General features: G+C 41.5%; 1 protein-coding gene and 1 pseudogene across 4 annotated transcripts in view; both read left to right on the forward strand.

Moving 5' to 3' along the window:
* Positions 1-26,215, forward strand: part of SIPA1L3 (signal induced proliferation associated 1 like 3) — a 230,366-nt gene that overhangs the window by 18,976 nt on the left and 185,175 nt on the right. The gene's annotated exons all lie outside the window — the stretch shown is intronic.
* Positions 14,208-14,330, forward strand: LOC134389908 (U2 spliceosomal RNA; annotated as a pseudogene).

Here is a 26,215-nt window from a genome sequence, read left to right on the forward strand (position 1 = left end):
GGTTTGCAAAAATTGTGACAGTAATTCTGTCCTCCTTTTCATTTATTAGCTGGAATTTTCCTCTAGAGAGAAGCTTCCTCTCATGTATTATTCAGTTATCCCGAGGGTACTGACTCTTTTGAACTTCTGTTTATATTAGAAATGAGTATTGAACAGTTGGGCTGGTGGTTTCTAATCTGCTGATTTTTCCTTCAGTCATTCAGATCTTCTGTCTTTGTTTTTGTGTTCATACATTCAGTATTTACTGGTCTCTGCTACTGCTCATGCCCTGTCCTGGGCTTGGGAATAAACAAATGAACCGGTCCCAGTCATCTCATTGTGTAGGCACGCTGCTTACCTTTGACCAGGTGGCGTCTTCTACGTGTATGTCAGTTAGCATAACCATAGGGAGACAGCTCTAGACTGTTGACATTTCTATTTTCTCTGTTTTTCCCCAACCATGTATTTTCAGACCTTACAGCCTTTGGAGAGTTCCTGCTCTGTGCCAGGGGATTAATCCTCTATGCTTGGGGCAAGAGGGTTTTGAGTACTTGGATTTCTTCTGATCTGAAACTCCATTCCTAGACAAAAGAACAATAAAGGGCTCTACTCCATTGGACAGGCTAGTCCTTCTAGTAGCCTGGCCAGAGGCGAGCTGTGACCCCAGCCACTATTGTCTGGGTCATAAATTCTTTAGAATAGTAGCACGCTTGAAATCATTTGGATGCCTTGGGATCAGTTACTCATTACATTGCATGATATCAAAGGGCCTTCTTTGCTTCTGGAGATTACAACACATTTATTCCCTCTGGTGGGGAGAAGATTTGATGTGCAGTGATGTACAATTTATTGATTAATTCAATCATTGACTTATTCGTTCATCAAATATTTATTGAGAGTCACATATATTTCAAGTGCTGGGGACAGAGCCTGAGAAGGCCCATCCTCCTGAAGTTTATGTTCAGGTTGAGGGACACATACAATAAAGAAGTAAACAAGTTAATAAGATAATTTCAGATGGAGGTGAATAATGCTATGAAGTCATTAAAGTAGAATGGTGAGAGAGACACATCTGGAAGGTGGAGGGGGGTTGTGGGAGGCTGGACAACTGGGGTGGTTGGGGAGAGCTTCCCTGGGGTGGTGACCCATCAGCTGAGACTGGAATGGTACAAAGGTGCCAGCCTTGTGAAAGAACTGAGGAAGAGCATTCCTTATAGAAGAAACAGCAAGTGCAAAGGTGCTGAGGCAGGAAAGAGTTTGGTTCAAGGAACAGTGAAATAGCATGCTGGATGAGGTTGAAGGGTAGGCAAGAGTGAGAGCCTGGTCAAGAGTTGGGGTTTGATTCTCAGTGTCATCTCTTTCATTCCTTCTGGCTACTGTGAAGACCAGAGATTGAAGAGATGGGAATGGACATGGGGCAATGAGGGAGGCAGCCCGTACTGGAGTGAGGAGGGAGGTACAGTGCTGGCCCTTGAGCGGCACTGGCCCTTGAGAGAAGTGCGTGGCCCAGCAGAACTTGCCATAGGATTGGTCAGAATGTGTAGTGAGCCGGGTGAAATATTTTCCAGGGGGTTCAGGCTTTGGTCTACAGGTTTTGGTGGTAGTAATAATAGCACCAGCCCCCTTTTACATGGGCTGAGGTATTCTGCTGCACATGACTTGTCTAGCCCTTGTTACTGTAGACTCTTATTTCCCATTTCACAGATGAGGAAACTGAGGCCCAGAGAAGTGACGCCCTTGATCGTAGTCTGACTTTGCTCCCCTCTTCTCCCTTACTCCAACCATAGCTGTTATGCTGACACAGCTCTTGCCCAGGAGGAGCCAAATATCAGTGTCCTACCTTTATGGAACCAGGAGGGGATCAAGTCCACACTGGTGGCCTTTTCACCATCCAACTAACCTAGTTCCTGACATGCCTTTTACTATAGTATTTATTACAGGCCAGAAAACAGGGACTTTCCGAATACTGACACACCAGTAACTTTACACGTGGCTGAGATAAGGTGTCTATAGGCCCTGGACTTTGAGCTTCTGAGCCTGCTTAACTGATTGGGCCATGAAAGTCTTCTTGCCCATCAAATCTTTCTTATCACCTTCTCCAGCATTCCACATGTAAAGGGGGCTCACCCCACATGGGGCGATTGTCATATGGGAAGCCAGCCAAATAGCCTCACTTGGTGTCCTCGTGGAGAGAGGTGTGATCCACTCCCCTCTCCCTGAATGTGGCTCCCATGAAAAGTGGTCTTGAGTGTGGTCCTGCCTCTGCTTACCCCTCAGTGGCACCAATAGATGCTGATCATCTCCGGCTTCTATTGGCATTTAGGCCTCATGGCAAGGATTTTATATTGATCAATATTTTAAAATTCTGTTTAAGAAAATCTTTATTGAGCTAAAACTTACAGAAGCCACACTCTGGTTGTGAAACAGTTCAAGCAGTAGAGCGGCATGTAAAGCATGGAAGTCCTGATTTACTGTCTTGACCCTGTGGCTTGGCCTTCCCCCCAGTTCCTGCTCAGAGGGATGTCAGGTGTGCCCTTCCAGTTCATGCAGTGTTTAATAGCCAAAGTGCCAGGGTTCAAATCCCAGTTTTGCTATATATGACCATGTGAACTTGGACCTTTACTTAATCTCTCTGTGTCTCAGTCTCCCCATCTGAAAATGGTGGTGATGGTCCCAACCTCATAAGGATTTATAGTGTTAATATATGTAAAAATTAGAATAATGCATGGCATGTGGTAAGTACTCACATGTTAGTTACTTTATTACACATATGTGTATAACTGTTTGTTTTACAGATATGCTCTCTAGTATATCATCTGCAGATTGCACTTCCTTTTAATAGGCTGTCTTGGAGAGATCCTCCCATGGCAGTGGGTTGAAGTCTGTGGCATTTTTTTTTTTTTTTTTTTTTTTTTAAAGATGACTGGTAAGGGAATCTCAACCCTTGGCTTGGTGTTGTCAGCACCACGCTCAGCCAGTGAGCAAACCGGCCATCCCTATATAGGATCCGAACCCGTGGCCTTGGTGTTATCATCACCGCACTCTACCGAGTGAGCCACGGGCCGGCCTTGTGGCATTCTTTTTAATGACCGCACAGTGTGCCCTGCTTTTGGACGTACTAGTTGTTCCCACCTTTCATTATTATTGTTGTTATTTTGGGGGGTAGCTGGCCAGTTCAGGGATCCGAACCCTTGACCTTAGTGTTACCTACCTTTCATTAGTATAATTCTGAACATCTCATGCTCAAAAACCTTTGTTTGCTTCTTAGATTTTTCTTAGGAAAAAGTGCTGGAGTTGCAATTACTGAAACAAAGTGTATGTTTTCAAAGATTTGTGATATTTATTGCTGACTTGTGTTCTGGAAAGGTTCTATCAGTCTTGAGTTCTGTTAGCCTGGGAGGTAGTCCAGATTTTCCTAGATCCTCACCAACACTGAACTCAGAACGGTTCTTAATTTTTGCTCCTTTGGTAACCAAAAAACGACTCTCCTAATTAGTTATTTACCTTTAATTTTTTTGTTATTAAACATACTGAGGCTTTGAAATTTTTATGTAGTTAGAGATATTAGTTTTTCCTTTGTGGTTTTTTTTTTTGCTTTTATTTATTACTTTTAATTTAGGATGAGATAAATGTTATATTTTCTTCCTAGTTATTTTATGGCTTCATTTTTTATATCCAACATCTGAAATTTATTTTGGTGTTAGGCATGAGATAAAGATCTAACTGCCTCCCCTACCCCCACAGTTAACTAATTGTCCCTGTACTATTTATTAAATAATCCATCCTTTCCCACTAATTTGGAAAGCTGAGTATGAGCCAGGCCCTGGTCTAAGTGTCTTAACACTCTGTTTCTGAGGGCAGGGATAAAGTTCCCAGGAGATGTGCTTCGAGTGTGTGTGGGCAGATGGCATCACTTGGGTATTTCCTGAGCACCTACGTGGCACAGGGTGCTCAGGACATGGTCCTCGTGCTCTTAGATCAGACATTCCAGGAGGGAGGTGGGCACTAAACAGATAAATACTGTAACGTTAAGTGATGTTAAGTAGCAAGTTGTACTATAAGGAGAATAGATTAGGAGAAGGGCTGGAGCGTGATGGAAGTGACTGTGGTAGCAGAGGTGATCAGGGCATGCCTCTAAAGAGGCGACCTTTGAGTTGAGGCCTGAAAGATAAGGAGCCAGCCATGAAAATGTCTGGGAAAGAGCATTCTAGACAGAAGAGCAAATGTAAAGGCCCAGAGGCTGGAGCTTGCAGAGTATGTTCTAAGAAGTACCAGGAGGCCTGTGTGGCTGAGGGCAGTGAGGGAAGGAAAGAGTAGCAGGAGATAGCATCAGAGAGGGAGCCAGGTGGGAAATTCTTAGCCTAGGTTCTTTTGATCGAAAATAACAGAAACCCATGTCAGACCCTCTCAAGCCTAAAAAAAGTTTGAGATGATTCTTGAAGCCTGAGACAGGCTTTGTTTCCTGGCATCAGGACCAATAGGTCCAGAGCCCAGACAATTTTCTCTCCATCTCCCATCTCTGCCTCCTCTTTCTCTCTGCTTCCTTCCCTCTCTGGGTTTGCCCAGGCATTTGGCCATCCCATAGTTCCTTCCTTTATGGGTTCTACAGTTCCCAGCCACAGGCAGAGACTTGACTGGCAGTCTGCATCCCAGGATGAGGATTAGCCCAGCTTTAGTGAGGTGGCTACCTCTCATCCAGTGAGCTGTGGCTGGAGAGTCAGCATGACTGTCCCACCAGTGCCTGCGTACACGCACAGTTCTCCTAAAAAGGAGACTCCGGGAAGCCTGGCAGACCCACTTCACTGCTCTCCTGGCCTAGGGTTTCATTCCCCTTCTCATATATGAAGCAGCATCATGTTGTGATTAACATCATGGTACAGATGGCCTAGTTCACAGCTCTGCCCCTTGCCAGCTTTGTGGCCTTGGGTTCATCACTTAACCTCTCAGGGTCTCAGTTTCCTCACCTGTAAAATGAGGGTGCTAAAGTTTCCCCCTTCAGGGGGCAATTAAGAGCATTAAATAAATTTATGTAAAATACTTAGTCTAAGCCAGATATATAGTAAGCACTCAGAAAGTATTATCTTCATCATCCTTATTTTTTTCCTTCTCGAAGCTGGATAATGCTCTATAGTTCAAGCTAGGACTTGGGAATTAAAAAGCCTGGAATTGATCCCAGCTCCCCACCAATGAGCTCTGTGACCTTGGCCAGGTGAGTAACTTCACTCAGAAGTTTCTTCACCTGCACAGTAGAGAGAGTTTTCTTCATCTGCAAAGTAGAGAGAGTAGGAAGCTGACAGGGCTCATTCATTGGATGTATGTTTGTTGTTTGAGATTTGTGGTAACTGTGGAAATTCAGGAGATCCCAGGTGTCCAGGCTCAGTGTAGCCCTGTCTCCTGAACACATCCCATGAGTGTGAGCTGATGTCTGGGTTGATGTGAGGACCCTCCTCCCCTCCTTCACGAAGGAGGGCCCTTCTATACATGGCATAGCACTTGTTCCCTGTAACCACGTCTGCTGTTCCCTAGACTGTGAGCTCTGTGAGATCAGCCCCCAAGTCTGATCATTTGTCCCCAGTCCCCTGGCATGCAGCGCTTTTCTTCCCTCTCTTGTGAAAGACAGATCTGGAAAACACCTTTGGAGGGAATGTTGTGTTTGTGTGTGGTCATATCTGTTCCCCAGATAGTGATTCTTAAACCTGGCTGTGAATTGACATCACCTGAGGAATCTTGTTAACAGTTGGTATTTTCTGGCTTGACTCCTGGAGCTTCTGTTTCTGCAGGTGTAGCGGATGATGATCTGCTGGTTTGGCCTCCCAGCAACCATTCACCATTCTTCTGGGGTTTTCCTTTTGGGAACTGCTCTTCCACCATCCAGTCCCTTTATTTACTGAGGCTACTGTGTGTAAGACACTACTTACTCTAGGCACCAGGAATATGGCAGTGAATCAGACAGAAAGCCTTGCCCTCAGAAGTGGAATAAGGTCTGTACATTAGATAACAGTATTGAATGACTGTCACTTTCTGATTTTGTTAGTGTTCTATGACTGAGAGAATATCATTCTTCTTAGGAAATACCTTCTGACACCTTTAGGGGTTAAAAATGAACAAGTTTGTGGGAAAAGAGAAGCAAATCAGTGTTAGCTGAAAACATGAAAATGATTAAAATGCTTATCTTTTTTTTTCAATTTTGGGGGGATTGTCATGAACACAGCCATGATGTAACGTTTTATTGTACAGAATAGGGTTCTACTCAAGAAATCAGTGCTCATATGCACAGCTTGAAGTGTAAAGATTTTAAAAATTTTAGTTGGTGGGATGATTACAGATTATTTTCACTTTTTCTTTATACTTTTATGTATTTTTCACATTTTTTAGAAAGCACTTTTGGAAACAGAAGGAAAAAAACAACTAAAAACAAAAGCCACATTATTGTGGAGTGTTCTGGTCCATGTGGTTTGGATATAGAGCCACCTTAGGAACAGGCATGGGTCATTTAGATCATTCCTCCTTTTCCTGCCATAGTGATTGGTTTAGGGTAGGGCCCACAAGTCAAGTCAGTCCAATCAGAATTCATACAGGTCTTTCGCAGAGCTACCAGGAAAGAAAAGGTTCTTTCTGCTGGGGTTCTAAGTTGTGAGGCCTGTAAGCTTAATGCACCTGGGGGCTAACTTTGCCAGAAGGGTTGGATGGAAAGGAGGTAGAAGTGATTGGTTACTGAAAAATTCTTTGGGTAACTGGAAATCAGAATAACCCCTGGACTTTTCAGTAAGTAAGCCAAAAAGTTACTTTTTTTTTCCCCCCTCGAGTCAATTTGAGTTGGGTCTCTGCCACTTGCAACCAAAAGAATCCTAGGTAGTATAATAATTTTAGTGGGCCCTAGAATCTCTATCTTAAAAATTCTCCACGAATGATTTGTATGAATCAGATATTTGGGAACCACTTTGCTAGACTTTTCTGAGAGGTGGTTCCAACTTGCCTGGGGAACTTGTTAAAAATAGTGAGGCTCTGTTCCAGATTGCTGGAGATTCCGGTTTTGGGCCGGGGGCCTGAGTATCTGAGTTTTGAAAAACATCATAGGTGATTGGATGTACATCAGAATTTGAGAGCCACTCTGATAAACTGCATGGATCAATCATGCCTAGGGCCTTATCTATAGGTGGGAGGGCCCAGGATCTTTCTCAAATGAATGAAAGTAGAGTTTGAGTCTAGATCCTCTTTGGAAGAAATTATTCCTTTCCTGCCTGTTACCCAGCCTTGCATGCAACATCCTGTTTTAGAAAGACTTTGGTTAGATATGTGAACTTTATTAGCATGATGGTTTAACCAGTATGTATCCCCTCATGTAAGTTTGGAAAGAGGTTGTATATAGTTCATGCTGAAATGTTGCCTCAGATTCAGAACACAGTCCGTTGTTGAAGAATTTTGCTAATAGTGTAAAATGTTCAAGAGAGCGATCACTGAATTAGTCCAAGGTAATTTATGGTGAGTACTTCCCTTGTGTGTGTGTACACACACACCCATACTTTCTTGGAGGTGAAGGAGGGGCAACAACCCTTTTATTTGGATGAAAGGGAATGTTTTGAGTGGATGCATCCGGCCAGAAAATCCCTTTCAAATACTCTCTTGTAGCAGCTTTGTTTTTGAGGCCCCTGAGAAAGCTGGGGGAAAAGGGGCTATGATGCTTTACTGACCCCACCCTGTTGGCTCTACCCCCAGGCATGTGTGATTTTGCCATTGTCTGAGCTCTTTTTTTTCTCTAGAATTTGTACCCCATGCTGAATTTCTGCAGCTCAGCCACCAGGAATTTAGGGCATGAGTTAGTTGGGATTATTCAAATTTAAAGTGATCATCTTCAAACATTTTTGTTTGTGTCCTCCCCAAAAGAATTTTTTTTTTTTTTCAAAAGATGACCAGTAAGGGGATCTTAACCCTTGACTTGGTGTTGTCAGCACCACGCTCACCCAGTGAGCTAACCGGCCATCCCTATATGGGATCCGAACCCATGGCCTTGGTGTTATCAGCACCGCACTCTCCCGAATGAGCCACGGGCGGGCCCAAAACTTTTTTTTTTTTGTCTTTTTCGTGACTGGTACTCAGCCAGTGAGCGCACCGGTCAGGATCCGAACCCGTGGTGGGAGCGTCGCTGCGCTCCCAGCACTGCACTCTCCCGAGTGCGCCACAGGGTCGGCCACCCCAGAAGAATTTTGATAGGCCCTATACCTCCTTGTATACTGTGAAGCTAATATCTAAAATAATTTTATGGTAAGTTTAAATATTTCTTATTCGTGGGAGAAAGAATATAGTACGTATTTTGTAAAATATAAAGATTGTAATTGAAATAAATATTTTATGATATGGCTGGATAAAAAAAGGTTTTCACTACCTTACTGACTAAAGTACACACTATCTGAAAGAAATCACATGAATTTTTCCCTGGGAATTTTTTCTGGTGGATTTCAAAAAATTCGATGGTCTTGAAAAACATACAGGGCTACTAACGTTTAGTGCTTTGGCTATTCATGATCCCGACATGGGCCAGAATATCCTGTTTTTAAAGCCAAGTTTCATATTTAACATACAGATGTGTAAGTTAGGGAAGGACAGGCAGGTCTGGTGGCTTAAGGAGCTTATATTTATTAAAGGTTACTTCCCTGAAACCAACATGTTGGTGTTTCTGTTGTTTGGGGTCCTAGAGGTTTACACACCTCCTGGGTAGTGCTCCTTCGGAAGGTTGCACACAAGGGGGTGGGCGAATGAGAAGGAGGCATGCTGGTTTGCAGTCAGATCAGTTTTAGGAAGGGGAACTTGTGGAAGTTGAGGATCTGAACACTGCTTCTCTTAAAAACATTTGTTCTCTTGGATCCATTGAGAGCTTTCATAACCCCCTAGGGATAAGCACATCCAAGCCTGAAAAGACTGTTAGCTTAAAAAATCCAACAGTTTCTTATGGAGTGGGAAGTCCAGAGATAGGTAGGTTACAGAAATTGTGGTGGTCACGACTTCTACCACGTGTGTGTGTGTGTGTGTGTGTGTGTGTGTGTGTGTGTGTGTGTGTGTGTGTGTGTGCGTGCGCGTATACACATACACCATAAAAGTTACCCATTTAAAATATGCAATTCAATGATTTTTGGTAAATCTGTCAGCACCACACTCTAACCAACTGAACTTATTGGCCAGCCCAATTTTTGGTAAATTTATAAAGCTGTAAAACTTTCACCACAATCCAGTTTTAGTATAATATCATCACCCCCAAAATATGTCTTATGCCTGTTTGCAGTCAGTCCTTGCTTCCACAGCCAGGTCCAGGTCACCACTAATCTGCTTTTTGTCTCTATAGATTTGCCTTTTCTGAACATTTCAAATAAACGCAGTAATAAAATATGTAGTCTTTTTTGCACCAGGCTTCTGTCACTTAACATTATGTTTTTGAGATTCCTCCATGTTATAGCATGTACCAGTAGTGCATACCTTTTTATTGCTGAATAATATTCTCTTGTACTGGTATACCACACTTTGTTTACTCATTTACCAGTTGATGGATATTTGGATTGTTTCTGGTTTGGGACTATTATGAGTAATGGTGTTATAAACATTTATGTATAAGTCTTTGTGTGGACATATGTTTTCATTTCTACCCAGGAGTGGAATTGCTAGGTCATTTGGTAACTCTGTGTTTAACTTTTTGAGAAACTGCCAGATCATTTTCCAGAGTGATCTCACTATTTTGCCGTCCTACCAGCAATGTATTGAAGGTTCTGGTATTTCTTTTTTTTTTTAAAAGATGACCAGTAAGGGGATCTTAACCCTTGACTTGGTGTTGTCAGCACCACGCTCACCCAAGTAAGCTAACCGGCTATCCCTGTACAGGGATCCGAACCCGTGGCCTTGGTGTATCAGCACCACACTCTCCCAAGTGAGCCATGGGCTGGCCCTAAGGTTCTGGTATTTCTATATCTTCACCAACAATTATGATTATAGCCATCCTAGTGGGTGTGCAGTGGCATCTCATTGTAGTTTTGATTTACGTTTCCCTGATGACTAACGATGTCGATCATCTTTTTTATGTGCTCATTGGCCATTTGTATATCTACTTTGGTGAAATGTCTTTCAAATTGTTTGCTTATTTCTTAGTCTTTTTGTCTTCTTGAGTTCTAAGAGTTCTTTATGTATTCTGGATAATGCTCATCAAATACACAATTTGCAAATATTTGCTCCCAGAAAATGCTTTCATTTTCTTAATCATATCTTTTGAAGTTTACAGTTTTTATTTTTATTTTTATTTTGGCAGCTGGCCGGTATGGAGACCTTGGTGTTACAAGGGCACTCTCGAACCAACTGAGCTAAATGGCCAGACCCTAGAAGTTTTTAATTTTGGAAATTCAGTTTATCAGTTTGTTCTTTCATGAATTGTGCTTTTGGCATCATATTTTAAAACTCTTTGCCCAACCCATTGTCATAAAGATTTTCTCTTATGTTTTCTCCTAGAAGTTTTATGCTTTCAGCTCTTACCTTTAGATCTATAATTCATTTTGAGATCATTTTTGTGTATTACATGAGGTAAGGATCTAAATTTGTCTTTTTGCATGTGAGTATCCAATTGTCTCAGCACTATTTGTTGAAAAAAAGACCATTTTCCTCCATTGAATTATGTTAGCACTTCTGTTGAAAATCTGTTGACCATTAATGTAAGGGTTTATTTCAGTACTCTCAGTTCTGATCCATTGATGTAAATGTGTGTCCTATTGCCAGTACCACAGTCTCCATTGTTGTAGCTTTATAGTTAATTATGAAATCAGGAAGTGTAAGTTCTTGCTTTTTCTTCTTTTTTGAAATTGTTTTAGCTTTTATGGGTCCTTTACATTTACTTGTAAGTTTTCATATCATCTTGTCAATATCTGCACAAAAGCCTACTGGGATTTGATAGGGTTTACATTGACTCTGTATATCAATTTGAGAATTGCTATATTAATATTTAGTCTTCCAGTCTGTGAACAAAGAATGCTTCTCCATTTATTTGGATTTTCTTTAATTTCTTTCAACAGGTTTGTTTTGTATTTTTCAGGGTACAAGTTGTACACTTTTATTAAATTTATTCCTATGTATTTTATTCTCCTCGATGCTATTATAAATGGGATTGTTTTCTTAATTTCATTTTTTTTTTTTTTTTTTTTTTAAAGATGACCGGTAAGGGGATCTTAACCCTTGACTTGGTCTTGTCAGCACCACGCTCAGCCAGTGAGTGAACCAGCCATCCGTATATGGGATCCGAACCCGGGGCCTTGGTGTTATCAGCACCGCACTCTCCCGAGTGAGCCACGGGCCGGCCCCTTAATTTCATTTTTTGGTTGTCATTGCCAGTATATGAAAATACGATTGATTTTTGTGTATTCATCTTGTATCCTTTGACCTTGTAGAACTTATTTATAGTTCTAGTAGTGTGTGTGTCATGCACATGTGTGTATTCCTTAAGATTGTCTATATACAAGATCATATTTATTATCTGCAATTAGAGACAGTTTTACTTTTTCTTTTCCAATCTTATTGCCTTTGTTTAAAGAAAAAGTGTTTTCTCCCCCTGTTGAAATGGTGAGAGTGGACACTCTTGCCTTATTCCCAGTCTCAGAGGGAAGGCATTTAGTCCTGCCCCATTAAGTATCATGTTAGACTTGGGGTTTTTTTTATGTACACGCTTTATCAAGTTGAGGAAGTTTCTCTCTATTCCTAGTTTGAGAGGTTTTTGGGGGTTTTTGTTGTTGTTTCTAATGAATGGTTGTTGGATTTTGTCAACTGCTTTTGCTGTATATATTGAGATTATCACGTGGTTTCTGTTTTCATTTTGTTGATAGAGTATATTATTGATTTGCAGATGTTAAACCAAGCTTAAATTATTGATTTGAAATTTCTTTTCTAATATAGGCATTTAAAACTATAAATACTGCTCTACTTTTAAATATTACTTTAACTAAAAGTTCCTAAAATGTTGATATATTTTTATTTTCCTAATGTTCAAAATATTTTCTAATCTCTTGTGATTTCTTTGACTCATGAGTTACTTAAAAGTGTATTGTTTAATACAAATATTTGGAGGTTTACCAGATTTGTTTCTGTTGATTTTTAGTTTGATTTCGTGCTGCTGGGATAACATACTTTGTTCCTTTAAAATTATTTTGACCTTTTATTTTGAAATAATTTTAGTCTCACAAGAAGTTGCAAAAATGCTACAGATGGAGCAAATGGATATCTACATGCAAGAGAATGAAGTTGGACCCTTACTTTACACTATATACAAAAATTAACTCAAAGTAGATCGTAGACCTAAATGTAAGAGTTAGAACTATAAAACTCTTAGAAGAAAACATAGGCGTATATCTTTGTGACCTTGGGTTAAGCAGTGGTTTCTTAAATATGACCCCCAAAATACAACAAAAGAAAAAAAAATATTGAGCTTCATCAAAATTAAAAACTTTTAAAGGACACCATCAAAAGTGTAAAAGGACAGCCCATAGAATTGGAGAAGATATTTGCAAGTCATATGTCTTATTAGGGACTTATCTACAAAATAAGATTTTCTCTTATAATTTGACAATATAAAAACAGATTATTCAATTTAAAAATGGGTAAAGGATTTGAATGGATATTTCTATAAAAAAGATATTCAAATGCCCTGTAAGCACATGCAAATATGCTCAATATCATTGGATATTAGGGTAATGCTAATCAATATTCCATTTCACGCTAATTAGGATGGCTATAACTAAACATGGCAATAACAAGTGTTGGCAATGGTGTCGAGAAATTGGAACCCTCATATATGGTTGGTGGGATTGTAAAATCGTATAGGCACTTTGGAAAACAGTTTGGCAGTTCCTCAGAAAGTTACACAGAGTGTTACCATATGATCCAGCAATTCCACTCCTAGGTATACACCCAAGAGAAATACTAACATATGTCTGCACAATAACTTGTATATGAATGTTCATAGGAGCAGCATTCATAATACCCAAAAAGTAAAAACAACCCAATGTCCATCAAGTGATGATTGGCTGAACAAAATGCGGTATCTGCACGTAATGGTATATTATCCAGCCATAGAAAGGAATGAAGTAATGATACAAGGGCACTTCAAAAAGTTTGTGGAAAAATAGAATTAAAAGGTAATACAAATCTTTCCATGAATTTTTTGAAGTACCCTTTTATATAGTACAGCATGGATGAATCTTGCAAACACATGAATGGAAGAAACCGGACACAAAAGACCATGTATTGTGTGATTCAATTTATGTCAAATGTTCAGAGTAAGCAAATGTGTGGATTAGATTAATGTTTGCCTATGGCTAGGGAAGTTGTGAGGTGGGGGGAATGGAAAGTGATTGCCAAGTGTATAGAGTTTACTTTAGGGGAGATGAAAATTTTCTAAGTTTAGGTTGTGGTGGTGGTTGTGCAACTCTTTGAATATACTGAAAACCACTGAATTGTACACTTTGACAGGGTGAATTTCATCCATTCACGTTTGATGTAATTGTTGGCATGTTTGGATTGAAATCTGCCATTTTGCTGTTTGTTTTCTCTATGTCTTATGTCTTTTTTTGCCTGTTTCTCCTTTACTGCCTTCTTTCTGATAAGTAGATATTTTCTAGTGTTTCATTTTTATTCTTTTGTTGGTTTTTAAAAAAACTCTTTTCTTGTTATTTTCTTAGTGGGGGTCTCTAGGGATTATAATATTAATCTTAATTTACCACAGTCTACTTCAGATTAATACTAAAACTTGGTTCTGGTTAAATGTAGAAAATTTGCTCTTATGTAGTTCTATTTCCTTTTCCCTTTTTCTGTGTTTTATTATTGTCATATATTTTCATACACTTTAAGCCTCACAGTACAGTTTTATGATTATTTTCTGAAGTCTTACATCTTTTAAATCAGTCAGAGAAGAAAAATATATTTATGTAGTCTTTTATATTTTTCTATGTATTTATCTTTTCTGGTGCTTTTTCTCTTTTGGAGTTATCATATGATGTCTTTTCCTCTCAGCCTAAAGGACTTTGTAGTATTTCTTGCAGATCAGATCTGGTAGCAGGGAATTTCTCTCTCTCTCTCTCTCTCCCTCTCTCTCTCTCTCTCCCTCCCTCCCTCCCTCCCTCCCTCCCTCCCTCCCTCCCCATCTGGGAATGCTTTGATTTTGCCTTGATTTTTTTGAAGGATTGTTTTGCTGGATATAGAATTCTTTTGACATCGCTTCTCGGCCTTTTGGCTAAGATCAAGTGTAGAATTCTTTTGACAGATTTTTTTCTTTCAGCCTCCTGAATATGTTATCCTGATGCCTTCTGGACTCCATTGTTTTTGGTGGAAATGAACTGTTGATTGTATTGTTGCTCCCTGTGTGTGAACTGTTTTATTCTTCCTACTTTATTTATTTATTTACTAATTGGCAGCTGGCCTGTACAGGGATTGAAAACTGGATCTTGGTGTTATCAGCACCATGCTCTATACAACTGAGCCAACCAGCCAGTCCTACTCTTCCTTTTAAAAAGATTTTCTCCTCATCTTTGTCTTTTAACAATTTGACTATGTTGTATGTAGGTGTGGATCTCTTTTCGTTTTTCCTATGTGGAGTTTGTTGGACTTCTTAGATGTGGAAACTAATGTTTTTCATCAAATTTGGGATATTTGTGGCATTACTTATTTAGATTTTTTTCCTGGATTTCTCTCTCTCTCTCCTCTCCTTCTGGGAATCCTAATGCCTATATTGATGCCCTTGATGGTGTCACACATGTCTCTGAGGGTCTGTTTATTTCTATTCAGTCTTTCTCCTTTTTGTGTGTTTCAGATTGGATAAGTTCTGTTGATCTTTCTATAAACTCACTGGTTCCTTCTTCTGCCATCTCAAATCTACTGTTGAGCCCCACTAGTGAATTTATTATTTTAGTTATAATTTTCAACTTCAGAATATCCATTCTTATTTTTCTAGTTTCTATTTATTGTCTCTGCTTTCTTTTAATTCTTTAAACATGATTTCCTTTAGTGTTTGAACATACTTACAATAGCTGTTTAGTTTTTGAACATACTTAAAATAGCTGTTTGAAGTCTTTGGTAAATCCAACTTCTGGGCCCTCTGAAAGACAATTTCTAAAAGTATTAACTGCTTCTTTTCCTGAGTGTGGATCACACTTTACTGGTTTTCTGTGTGTCTCCCAGTTTTTTTAGTTGAAAACTGGACATTTGAGATCATATATGGTTTATGATCATATGGTTTTAGATCATATATGGTTTAGTGGTCAACTGATGCTTGATCAGAGGTTGTGCTGAAACATCTCGAGTCAATAAGACTTCCACTCTTTGTTAATGGATTTTTATGTTAATGGATTTGGGGGGAATATTTTCAAAGTTCAAGCAGTTCATGAGTCTGCCCCAGCTATTACTTTCTGTCTGGCCATCTTGTGTCTCTCTCGCACACTCTCCAGGTTTCTTGTTCAGCCCAGGATATGTGGATAGCTAGGGCCTTCTCTAGGCAGTCTGGAGCTTACATGAAATCTTGCATATATGTACATTCAGCAGTGATACATGGGAGCTTATCAAGGCTTATTATGGCTGTCTCATTCCCTGGATCTTCCTGTTAAATTTCTGGCTAGTCTGCAGGTCTGTTGCTCACTTTAACCACATTGTAACCTTAGTGTAGCTATGATGTTGGTGTTCCCAGTTGTTTGCCACCAAGATTGCTACTGTTTCAACAACTCCCAGCCCTGTGGGGTTATTCCTTGCCCTGCCTCAAGTCAAGTCAGCCCCCTTCAGTATCAAAGTTTCTATGCTTGCTCTGCTTTGGTGGAACTGATGAGGCTGGTGCATGTGATGGGAGCAACCCCAAGTTAAATGCTACATACTCCCCCTCTTCTTACTAGAAGTTCAGCAGTTTTTCTTGAATAAATGATTTTCAGGTTGTATGCCTTTGGTTGATTTCTAGAATCCTCAAATGGTTGTGTTTGACAATTTTATCCAGTTATATTACTGATTTCGGGGGAAAGAATTTTCTGAGCTCCACACCTTGCCATTCTGGAGGTCTGGTTGGCATTTTTGACTTTTGATTTTCTCTTTAACTTAAGACACACCCAAAAGTCTTTTCAAAGACTGCATATTCCAGTCCATTGGGACACTTTTTTTTGCTTCCCACAGTGCTTATGATTTTGTCAGTTCTCTTTATACTTCTTTTGGGGTCTTTTTGTTTGTTTGTTTTAAACATTTAGATTCATATTTTTTTCATAATTTTTGCCATGAAACATTGAGGAAAAGAACAGAAGTCTGTCTTCTACCTCCTCCAGCCCCAGTTCCTGCATTTCTGAATCCTTAATTATAGTTGGAATATTTTCTGATGTCGGTATCATCAAATAAATTATATCAAATGCTATGTCTGTCTTTCTGTAATAGTCCCTGTGTCTTCAAGGTTCATGCCAGAGACCCAGCCTTCAGTATGTCTGGGCATTGTCACCTCGTACCTACCTCAAAAGCACCTGCCACATTTCTGTGCGTGTGGTGGGCACGTTGGGGAAATGAGTACATTAGAAGCAACAGACTGTGATGTAACACCTCATTTCGCATGGCCCAAGTGAGTGCCAGGCTCGTTTCTCCACCCCCTTCTGTTAGTACCATTTGGTGTAGATACAGACAGAATCTCCCCACTACCCTGCTGTGTGATCCATGGCTTACTATTTTTCCTGAGATAAGTGCTAATTGGTTTTCAATTCCCCTTGGATTTTAATGCTGCCCACTGCAGCCTTGGTTCAGAAACACAGATCTCTTGAAGAAATGTTCCTTACAAGGAGGAATCAGCATTGCCGGGAGCTGGCAAGCTCTTTTCTTCCCAGTTTGCCACAGTGGTCTTGGTCTTCTGCCAAGCACATGTGCTGCCTGCCTCAGGCTTGGTGAGGGATGTTTTGCAGCAACTTGCTCTTGATGACAAGGACAGGCTTGGACAAAGCTCCCTTTCCTCTATGTGTGGAGAGCTGCTGGGCCTTGGTTTGTGGAAGGTGGAGGAATGTCATTTGACCAGCTTGGAGTGGTGAGTCTCAGAATCCTGATCTGGAATCCAGGAGCATTTCTGTGTCCTCTGGACCACTCCTGCCAGTGGCCCACCTCCCTCTACATTGTCTGTCTGGGGCTGGCTCTGTTCTCTAGTCTGCTGCAGGAGAGGCAGGATAACGTAGTGCCAGTCACCTGGGGTGGGGAGGTGATTTTGATCCACCTCCACCCTCCTCCCCAGTGTTTTCTTCTGCTCAGAACACTGTTCAGGATTGTCCCACACCACTGCTGCCTCCAGAGGCCCACACTCATTCGTTCTCATTCATTCCCACATGCCCAGGCACTGGGGGAGTGGGAAGGAAGATGTCTGTCATGTAGGTGGAGAACAGGAGCACATGGAGCTCCCACAAGGCCAGAACAACAGTACAGTGATTGAGAACACAGATTCCCAGGATAGATAGGCCCATCACTTCCATTGCTGGCTGGAGAATTGGTGCTGGTGACCAGGGGGGGCCTCAGTTTCCTCTTCATAGAATTGCTAGGACTGCGGCAACAAAGTATCAAAACTGGGTGTTTTAAACAACAGAAATTTATTGTCTCAGAGTTCTGGAGGCTAGAAGTCTAAGATCAAGGTAGTGTCAGGGCTGGTTCCTTCTGAAGTCTGTGAGGAAGACTCTGTCCCGTGCCTCTCTCCTAGTTTCTGCTAATTTGCTGGTACAGTTGGCATTCCTTGGCTTCTACTGCATCACTCTGATCTCCGCCCTCATCTTCACATGACGTTCTCCCGTGTACTTGTCTGTGTCCAGATTTCCCCTTCTTATAAGGACACCAGTCATATTGGATTAGTGGTTCACCCTACTCCAGCATGACCTCATCCTAACATAACTAATTAGATCTGCAGCAACCCTGTCCCCAAATGAGGTCACATTCTGAAGAACTGAAGGTTAGGACTTTAACACATGGATTTTGGGGGGACACAGTTGAACCCATAACAGAAAAAAAAAATAGCAGTGATAATATTACCCATCCAGTAGGGTTGGTATGTTAATAATTTACACAAGTAAAGCACTTAGCTGAATTCCTGTCACATAGTAAGTGCTCAGTAAATGTTAGTCTTATTTGATGCGCTCATGTCTCAATGGGACATTGCAGTGCTAATTGGCTCACTGCTTCTGTTCTTGCCCCCACCATTCCATTCTCCAAAACTGAAGTCATATTATATTCCCTATGTAAACCATTCAATGGCATTCCATTTCTAGCAGTAAGGATTTTGAGGTCTCAAGTAACAAAAAACTCAACCCAAACTAACTTAAGGAAATTGAGAAATTGTTGTGTTAACATAGTCAAAGTCCAGGCATACACTGCTTTAGGTGCACCTTGATCCAGAGCTCAAGTAATGTTACTACCAATACTGAGTTTTTCTCCTTGATCTCTCAGTTGGTTCCAGTCTCAAATTGATTGTTTTCTAATACAGCCATGCATCACTTAATGATGGGGATATGTTCTGAGAAATGCATTGTTAGGCAATTTCATCATTGTGCAAACAAATTATAATGAACTTACAGAAACCTAGATGGTATAGCCTACTACACACCTAGGCTATATGGGATAGCCTGTTGCTCCTAAGCTACAAACCTGTACAGAATGTTACTGTACTGATGTTGTAAGCAATTGTAACAGTGGTGAGTAATTGTGTATCTAAACATAGAAAGGGTAATGTGCTGTGCTGCAACTTTACAATGGCTACAGTGTCACTAAGTGATAGGTTTTCACCTCTATTTTATTCTTATGGTATATGGTCTGTCATTGACCGAAATATCAGTATGTGGCACATGACTGTAGTTATAAGGTCATTACAACAACTCTAGCCTCAAATTATGAGGAAAAAGAGGGTGGGAACCTCTTTAAAAGTTCTGAAATTCAGTGTAAGCCAGCTTGGGTCATGTGTCCAACTATTACCATCACTACAGCTAGGGGAAGCCAGGATGCAGCGATTGGCTTAGTTAGGCCTGGGTCAAGCCTGGAGCCCCATTTGCATCTCATGCCCTGAAAGTGGGGGCCATCTGGGTCTCAAGTGAAAACAGGGTAGTTTTTGGGAAAAGAGACTCAATGCGAGTGGGGAACAATGGGTTATCTAGTAATTTACTCCATATATTACATGGAGTATAAATATATCTAGTAACATACTCCATATATATATTGTTTAACATATATATATGTTAAAATAACATCAAAAATCCTTACCCTGGCCTGTAAGGTCCCCATGATGCAGCCACTACCAGCCTCACTCACTGAACACCGGCCAGTCTTTCATTGAGTTTCTCAAACAAGCCGCGCTTTCTTCCTGCCTTTGTACGTGCTCTTCCCTGTGCTTTTCCTGATTGCTTTTTCCTAGCCTTCTCTTTCTCATCCCACAAATCTCAAGTTAAATGTCAAGTCTTCCAAGAGGCCCTTCTGGACCATCCTGAATCTAAACTAGGACCCTTGTTATTCTTACCTGGCAAAGCTTCATAGCAGTTATCATAATATTTAATTACTTGTTATGCTTGTCTTTACATGTTCAATGTCTGTCTTCCCCACTGGGCTATACGTCCCAGGAGGATAAGCCCAGGCCTGTTTTTTTCCTTCAAATAACATCTGTAGTACATACTAGGTGCTCAAAAAAAAAAAAAAAAAAAAAATTAAATAAACATGGTTGAAGTAGAATGGTTTACTCATTTAAAATTACGGTTAGTGTGTCATTGAACTAGAGCTGGGAACAAAGTCTGGCTGGAAGTTTTAAAAACCTTGATAGTGGAATTTCAAAGTGAAAGTTTTATTAGGAGATTAAATGAATACTTGCTTCAGCCACAGTTTTATAGGCCTGTTGGTGTTAGTGATGCCCAAACTGACCTTCTGTTTGGAGTCTTGGGGCCAGTTGAGATGGTATATCTCCAAACAGTAAAAACCTTACCATGTGAACTAGAGTACAACAGTTAACACATATTTTTAATTAGCCTTTTAGTCATCTCATATTTAAGGAGGCCAGGGCAGGCATTTTAACACTTGGTTACTTGAATACCTGTAAGGAACTATCCCACACTTCTCACACAGTTCTAAATCTCTGCAGTCTGTCAACAATCCTAAAGCTGGAAGCCTTTTTCCAGGTCTCTGTCTTCTCACTAAAGCCACAGTTCTCTCTTCCCATTAAACCCATCTGTTCAGCCTCTCAGTGCAGAGTAAAGAGGTCACCAAACTGGCATGACAGCAAAGGTGGCTGAACCTTCTTCTGTGGGGGGGGGGGGGACCCTCAAGGATGTACAGTGGATAGGCAATGCATCTCATGGAAGAGTTAGCTTTGGCAGTCATCTGGTAGAGCAAAAATGCTATAGAGTCAAGATCTCCTTTAACGTTCTCTGAAGATGTTGGGTATTAATTGCATATAGGTTTGGCTGCTGCAGCAGACCCAGAAGAGCAGTGGTTTAAATGAGGGAGCACTTTATTTCTCTTTCATGAAACAGTTTGAGAGTGAGCAGCCCAGGACCAGGCCCCTGCCATCTTGTGGTATGTGGTCCCTCATTGACCGAAACATCATTGCTCACCGTTCCTGGGATGTTGCCATCATCTGCGTGGTCCAAAATGATTCCCCACCATCACCATGTATGCATTCCGGCCCATGAGAAGGGAGGATATGAGAGAAGAGGGTGCACCCTTTCTAAGGCAGGAATTCTCTTTTTTTGAGATATAATTCATATGCCATATAATTTACCTTTTAAAGTGTGCAATGCGGTTGTTTTTAGCTTCTTCACAAGGTTGTGCAGCTAGCATCACAATCTTAACTGCAGAACATTTCATCACACCAGAAAAAAACCGTAATAACTCCCTCTCCCACCCATTATCCCAGCCCCTGACAACCACTCATCTACTTTCTGTCTATATAGATTTGCCTATTCTGGACAGTTCATGTAAATGGAATAATGCAATATGTATCCATTTGTCTGGCTTCTTTTCACTTAGTGTAATGCTTTTAAGGTTCATCCATGTTGTACATGAATCAGTACTTCATTCCTTTTTATGTCTGAATAATATTCCATTGTGTGGATATACTACGTTTTGTTTATCCAATCAACAGTTGATGGACTTTTGGGTTGTTTCCACTTTTTGGCTCTTGCAAATAATGCTGCTGTGAATGTTCCTGTATAACTATTTATGTGAATTTATTTTTCATTTCTCTTGGACCCAAAAGTGGAATTGCTGGGTCATGTTGTTTAACTTTTTGAAGAATAAGGCAAAGGTTCTTAACATTTGTGTGCCATGGACGCTTTGACATCTACTTTTCACAATCATGTTTTTTTTTTCTTGGTGGTTGGCTGGAAACGATTACGTTTTTAAATTCATAAAATGCATAGGATTACAAACGAAACCAATTGTGCTTAAATACAGTTTTTGAAATATAAAGACAAACTTGTGATATAATATGGCAAAATCCAGTGGTGGGTCTAATAACTGCCATAGTTTCTGAGTACTAAAGAGCGTACATGCTATTTTGAGATGTTTATAAGAACTATGGTGGGCAGATTCACAGGTGTTATGAAAAAATACTGGAGTTTGCCTATATTCATAATTGAAGGAAGTGCTGAATTTCAGTTAGAGTTTAGTGCAAATAGATAGGTAATTCAACACACACACATACATGCACATGCAGTTAATGGACATATTGAATTCTATCATGCTTCAAAAGGCATGACCCAAAAGTTGCCCACACCTCTTCCACTCCCATCCCAGACTAAGGTATGAACTTAGTCACATGCCTACACTTAGCTGCAGGGGAGTTTAGGAAATGTGGTCTTCATTCAAATCAGCCATGCACCCACCTAAGATGTAGGGGTGTGGTTATTAAAGGAAAAAGGGAAGAATGGGTATTGGGGGACAAGAAGAAGTTAGCACTATACTACACACCATGTAGTCACTTTCTCTCCCAAGTTCAGAACATGTGTTCTTCTTTCTGGTGAGCACCTGCCAAAGGAGTTGGCTTGCCTTTACAGGGGCCATTGTTGTATGAAAAAAATGTGTCTTGACTTGCCAGAATGCTACTCAGAGGGGCGAGCTGCTCCCATGATGAAGAACTGAGCCCGCCTGAGGGACTAGCATATACTCTCCTCCCATCTCACCTTCACACCTGAGCAAATGCTCTCGAAGTGGAATGCTGGACATCTCTATTTAAATGACTTGTCCTTTAGTAAGGTGTGAGGGGGTCAGATACACTTGATACAGCCTCTTTGTACCTTTTTACTGTACAATAAGATGTGTTGTTGTCTTCTCAGATGACTAGATGGTGATATTATATTGGAATTCTTGATTCTAAGTGTCAGAACCCACCTTCAATCACCAAGGCAAAAGAGGGACTGATTTGTTGGCTCGAAGTCCTAGGAAGATCAGCAGCAAAGACAGTGGGCAGCTTAGGCCTCGAGGATAGCAATGGCAGGACATATATGGCCCACTGGCAAAGTGACCTCCCATTGTCTTGGTTGTAGGGACTGTATTAATCTGTTTCTGTCACTTACAACAGAATATTTGGAACTGTGTACTTTGTAAAAAAACAAAATTTATTGCTTACAGTTTCAGAGGCTGGAAGTCCAAAGTCCAGGGAACACATTTGGTGAAGGCCTTGGTGGTGGTGACCATGACCCAGAGGTCTCACATGGCATAAAGTGGCAGAGCAGAGAGAGACTAACCCCTCTTGTGCTTTTCTTTTAAAGCCCTCAGAACTACATGACCACCATTTTTAATCCATTCACTACGGCATGGTCCTACAACCTAATCACCTCTTCAAGGCCCCACCTTTCAATAGGATTTCCCACCCTCAACAGTTATAGTGGGGATTTAAGCTTTAGTGAGGTTGGGGGTGGTGGGGGTGAGGGTCGTCCAATCTACAGCAGGGGCTGAAAGGCAATGATGCTGATCATGATAATGATAACAGCTAGTCTTTTTATCGAGCACTTGCTTTGTGCCTGGCTGTGTTCATGGGTGAACTCATTTTGCAGCAACCTTGTGAGATGAATCCTGCTATACCATGATACCATTTTTATGATGTACAGGGGCAGTTGACCTGCCCAAGATCATATGGTTGTTTATTTGTGGCAGAGGTGGCATTTGAACAGAGGGTCTCGTTCTAGCCTGTGCTGTTAATTAACCTTACTGTCATGAGGGTGGAAGTTGAGATGCAGAGGTAGAAGGCATATAATTCTGGGCAGAGGAATTTGTGTTTGTTTTTATGCTTTCTTTTCACTAGTCTTAATTTTTAATGGTGGCTTTTGAGTTTACGTGATTGTGCCCATCACAGACCCTCCTCCCTTTGTTCTAGCACCTAGTAGCACATCCCCCTTCTCCAGCACCACCATTTAAACACACAGGTGACTTGCTGATTCGCTTCATTACCCTTGATTCTAGGCCAGCCCTTTACTCTAGTTTCAGTTTTTAAGAGCCAGTATTTTGCCTTCCTAGTTTTAAACACAAATTTTAAAGAAGTAGTCAATTTGTTACTCAGCATATATATACAGTGCCTACCCAGGTGCCAGAGCTGGGCTACCAGACACAGGTATAAGTCAAGACATTAAGCACATTCCTGCCCTCATGGAACTGACAGTCTGGAGGGGAGGGGAGAGACTCAAATAGTCAACGAATAACTTCAAAACCCCAATTGCAGCTGTGATAAATACCATTAAGAAAAATTACAGGGAGCCAGGAGAGAATATTAATGTGTGGAGCCCAGGGCCTATGCCAGGGTGTGGGGAGAGTGGCAAGGAGGTTTCCTGAGGAGGAACACATCTATGCCAAGACCTAGAGCTAAATGGCTGCAGAGAGGGAGCAGAGCGCCCCCAGGCAAACTGGAAAGCCCTGGTCACATCGGTCACAATCCCCACTCCCACTGGACTCCGAGGAAACTGCCTTAAATCAAAGATCTCCCACCTACTAGCAAGTCACACAGCCTATCCAGGCTTAGTTTCCTCATCTGTCAGATGGGAGTGATATTGGTCATGGTACCCATTTCACTGGTGGGTGTGAGGATTGAGTTGCTATACGTAAAATGTTTAGAATTGCTCCTGGCATGTGGCAAGGACTCCATGGGTGTTAATAAGTAACTAAAATTTGTATGTTGTGGGACTAAAAACAGCTAAGAAAACTCAACCCAGCCTAGGGCAAGAATCCAAGTTAGGTGAGTGCTTGACAAGAGCTGCCAGACATGAGGACTTGGTGTGGGGTCAGGGATGCAGCCACTGGATACCGTCCCCCCAGGAGGCATCAGAAATGAGGAGGGGATTGGTCTCACAATGAATTGGGGCAGGTACTACTAGAGTTTAGGACCTGGGGAGCCAAGGATGCTAATGACTGCAGTGAGCAGGATGGTTCAGTAATAAAGGATTGTTCCACCCAAAGTGCCAGCAGCAACCCCGTGGGGAGGGCTTCCCCTTAATATCTCCTTGGGTCTCCCTCTTGCTGTCTCCTGTTGGGCTTCTCTCCTTAGGGTGGAAAGATAGCTGCTCTTAGAGATGCAGGCTTCCCCCAGATTCCCTGACCACGGATCCTCCTCCTCCTAAAATGTTTATAAAGTGCCCCTGCACTGTAGCACTTGGAAATAATGCTGGCCAAGTCTGGCAGAAAGTGTAAAGCCAAGTAAGTGAGCCTGGTTTATCAGTCAGGGTTCTTGGGTTGCAAGCAACAGAAACCAGCTCAGGCCACCTGTGGCTCTAAGAGGAACCAGGGTCAAGCAGATTTGAAGTGTCTTGAAGTGGATATTCAGGGACCTGTTTGTAGGGTCTTGCTGTCCCAGAGAGTGGAGGAGGCAGTGGAGAATAGCAGTGAAGAGCTTAGACTCTGCACCTGTTTTCTTGGGCATAGATCTCAACCTCCCCACTTATTCACCACCCCAACCTTTCTGTGCCTCGGTTTGTCGGCTGTAAGACGGGGATAAGAAGAGGAGGATTCTCCTGTTGTTGTGAGGATTCAACAGATTGATACTTGAGACATGTTTAGAACAGTGCCTAGTATAGACTATGTGGCTAGATAACTATTCACTGCTATTATTTCTACTTTATTGCTGTTATTACTGTTACTGTTTTTTCTCAACAGCTTGAAATTCAAATTCCTGAGCAAGAGAAGCTGATTGGCCCAGTTTGGATCACTTGGGTGGGCAGGTCCTGCAATTGAAAGCCCCCCACCCTCCAGAGCTAGGAGGAGTGGGGGAAGAGCAGTTGTCCTAAGAAAAGTGGGCTACGGTCACCAAAAGTAGGGGCAGAGACTACAGGCAGGCCCAGACCTCAGATATCCTTCATGTTCAGTAAATTGACCCAGCAAATATTGGTTACTTGCCTGCTTTGTGCCATGGCATGTGCTGAACACAAAAGACACACAAGAGACAATGATTTACAAGGTCTCTTCCTCAGAGGTCTTGCAGTCAAGAGAAAAACAGCTGGAAAATGAGAGTCCTAAAGACTAAGTGCCTAGAATAGTGCCTGGCCTTTAGGAAGTCTTCAGTAAATATTTGGTGAATTAATAAACACACAGGGAAATGGAGGAGTTTTTATGGGAACACACAACCAAAGCATCCTGCCAATTATTTTAAAAGCAACCCATGTTTGCACCTGCAGCCTCCAGGGTGAAGTGCAGAGGGGTGTCCACCTGCATGTCCTTGCACTCAGTATGTGTTTAATAAATGAGGACCAAATGATCTCATAGATAGATGCATGGCCCTGCAGTCTGCCCAGTGTGACCGTTGGGGGCAGACCCAGAGTTGGGGAGCTGGCTGCCCTCTCTGCTGAACAGGATGTGCAGACGTGGCTCCAGGATGCATCTCTGTGGAATGCAGTTGCTAATACAAATAAGCTTCCTCATGTCACAAGGCATCTATTATGTGGACAGTCAGATGACTGGCTGGTCTCTTAGGGGAATTTTTATAGCCACAGTTATATTGAGAGTTTCCCTTTGGGGAAAGACTTTTCCCGACGAATGACTCTTAGCAAAGATAATAATAGCCACCACTTTCCAGGTGCCTGGTATTGTGCAAAAGGGTTAACCTGTGGAATCCCCACAACAGCCCATGCAGCCAGTTTATTTCCCCATTGTGCTGAGGCTCAGAGAGGTAAAATAACCTGCCTATTGGGTACACAGCAAGTGAGAAATTGAGTTGGGATTCTGGCCGTGGTCTCTTACTCCAAAGCTTGGGCTTGTCACTCTATACCATGCATGCTAT

The sequence above is a fragment of the Cynocephalus volans genome, chromosome 10, assembly GCF_027409185.1.
Source record: "Cynocephalus volans isolate mCynVol1 chromosome 10, mCynVol1.pri, whole genome shotgun sequence".
Taxonomy (NCBI): domain Eukaryota; kingdom Metazoa; phylum Chordata; class Mammalia; order Dermoptera; family Cynocephalidae; genus Cynocephalus; species Cynocephalus volans.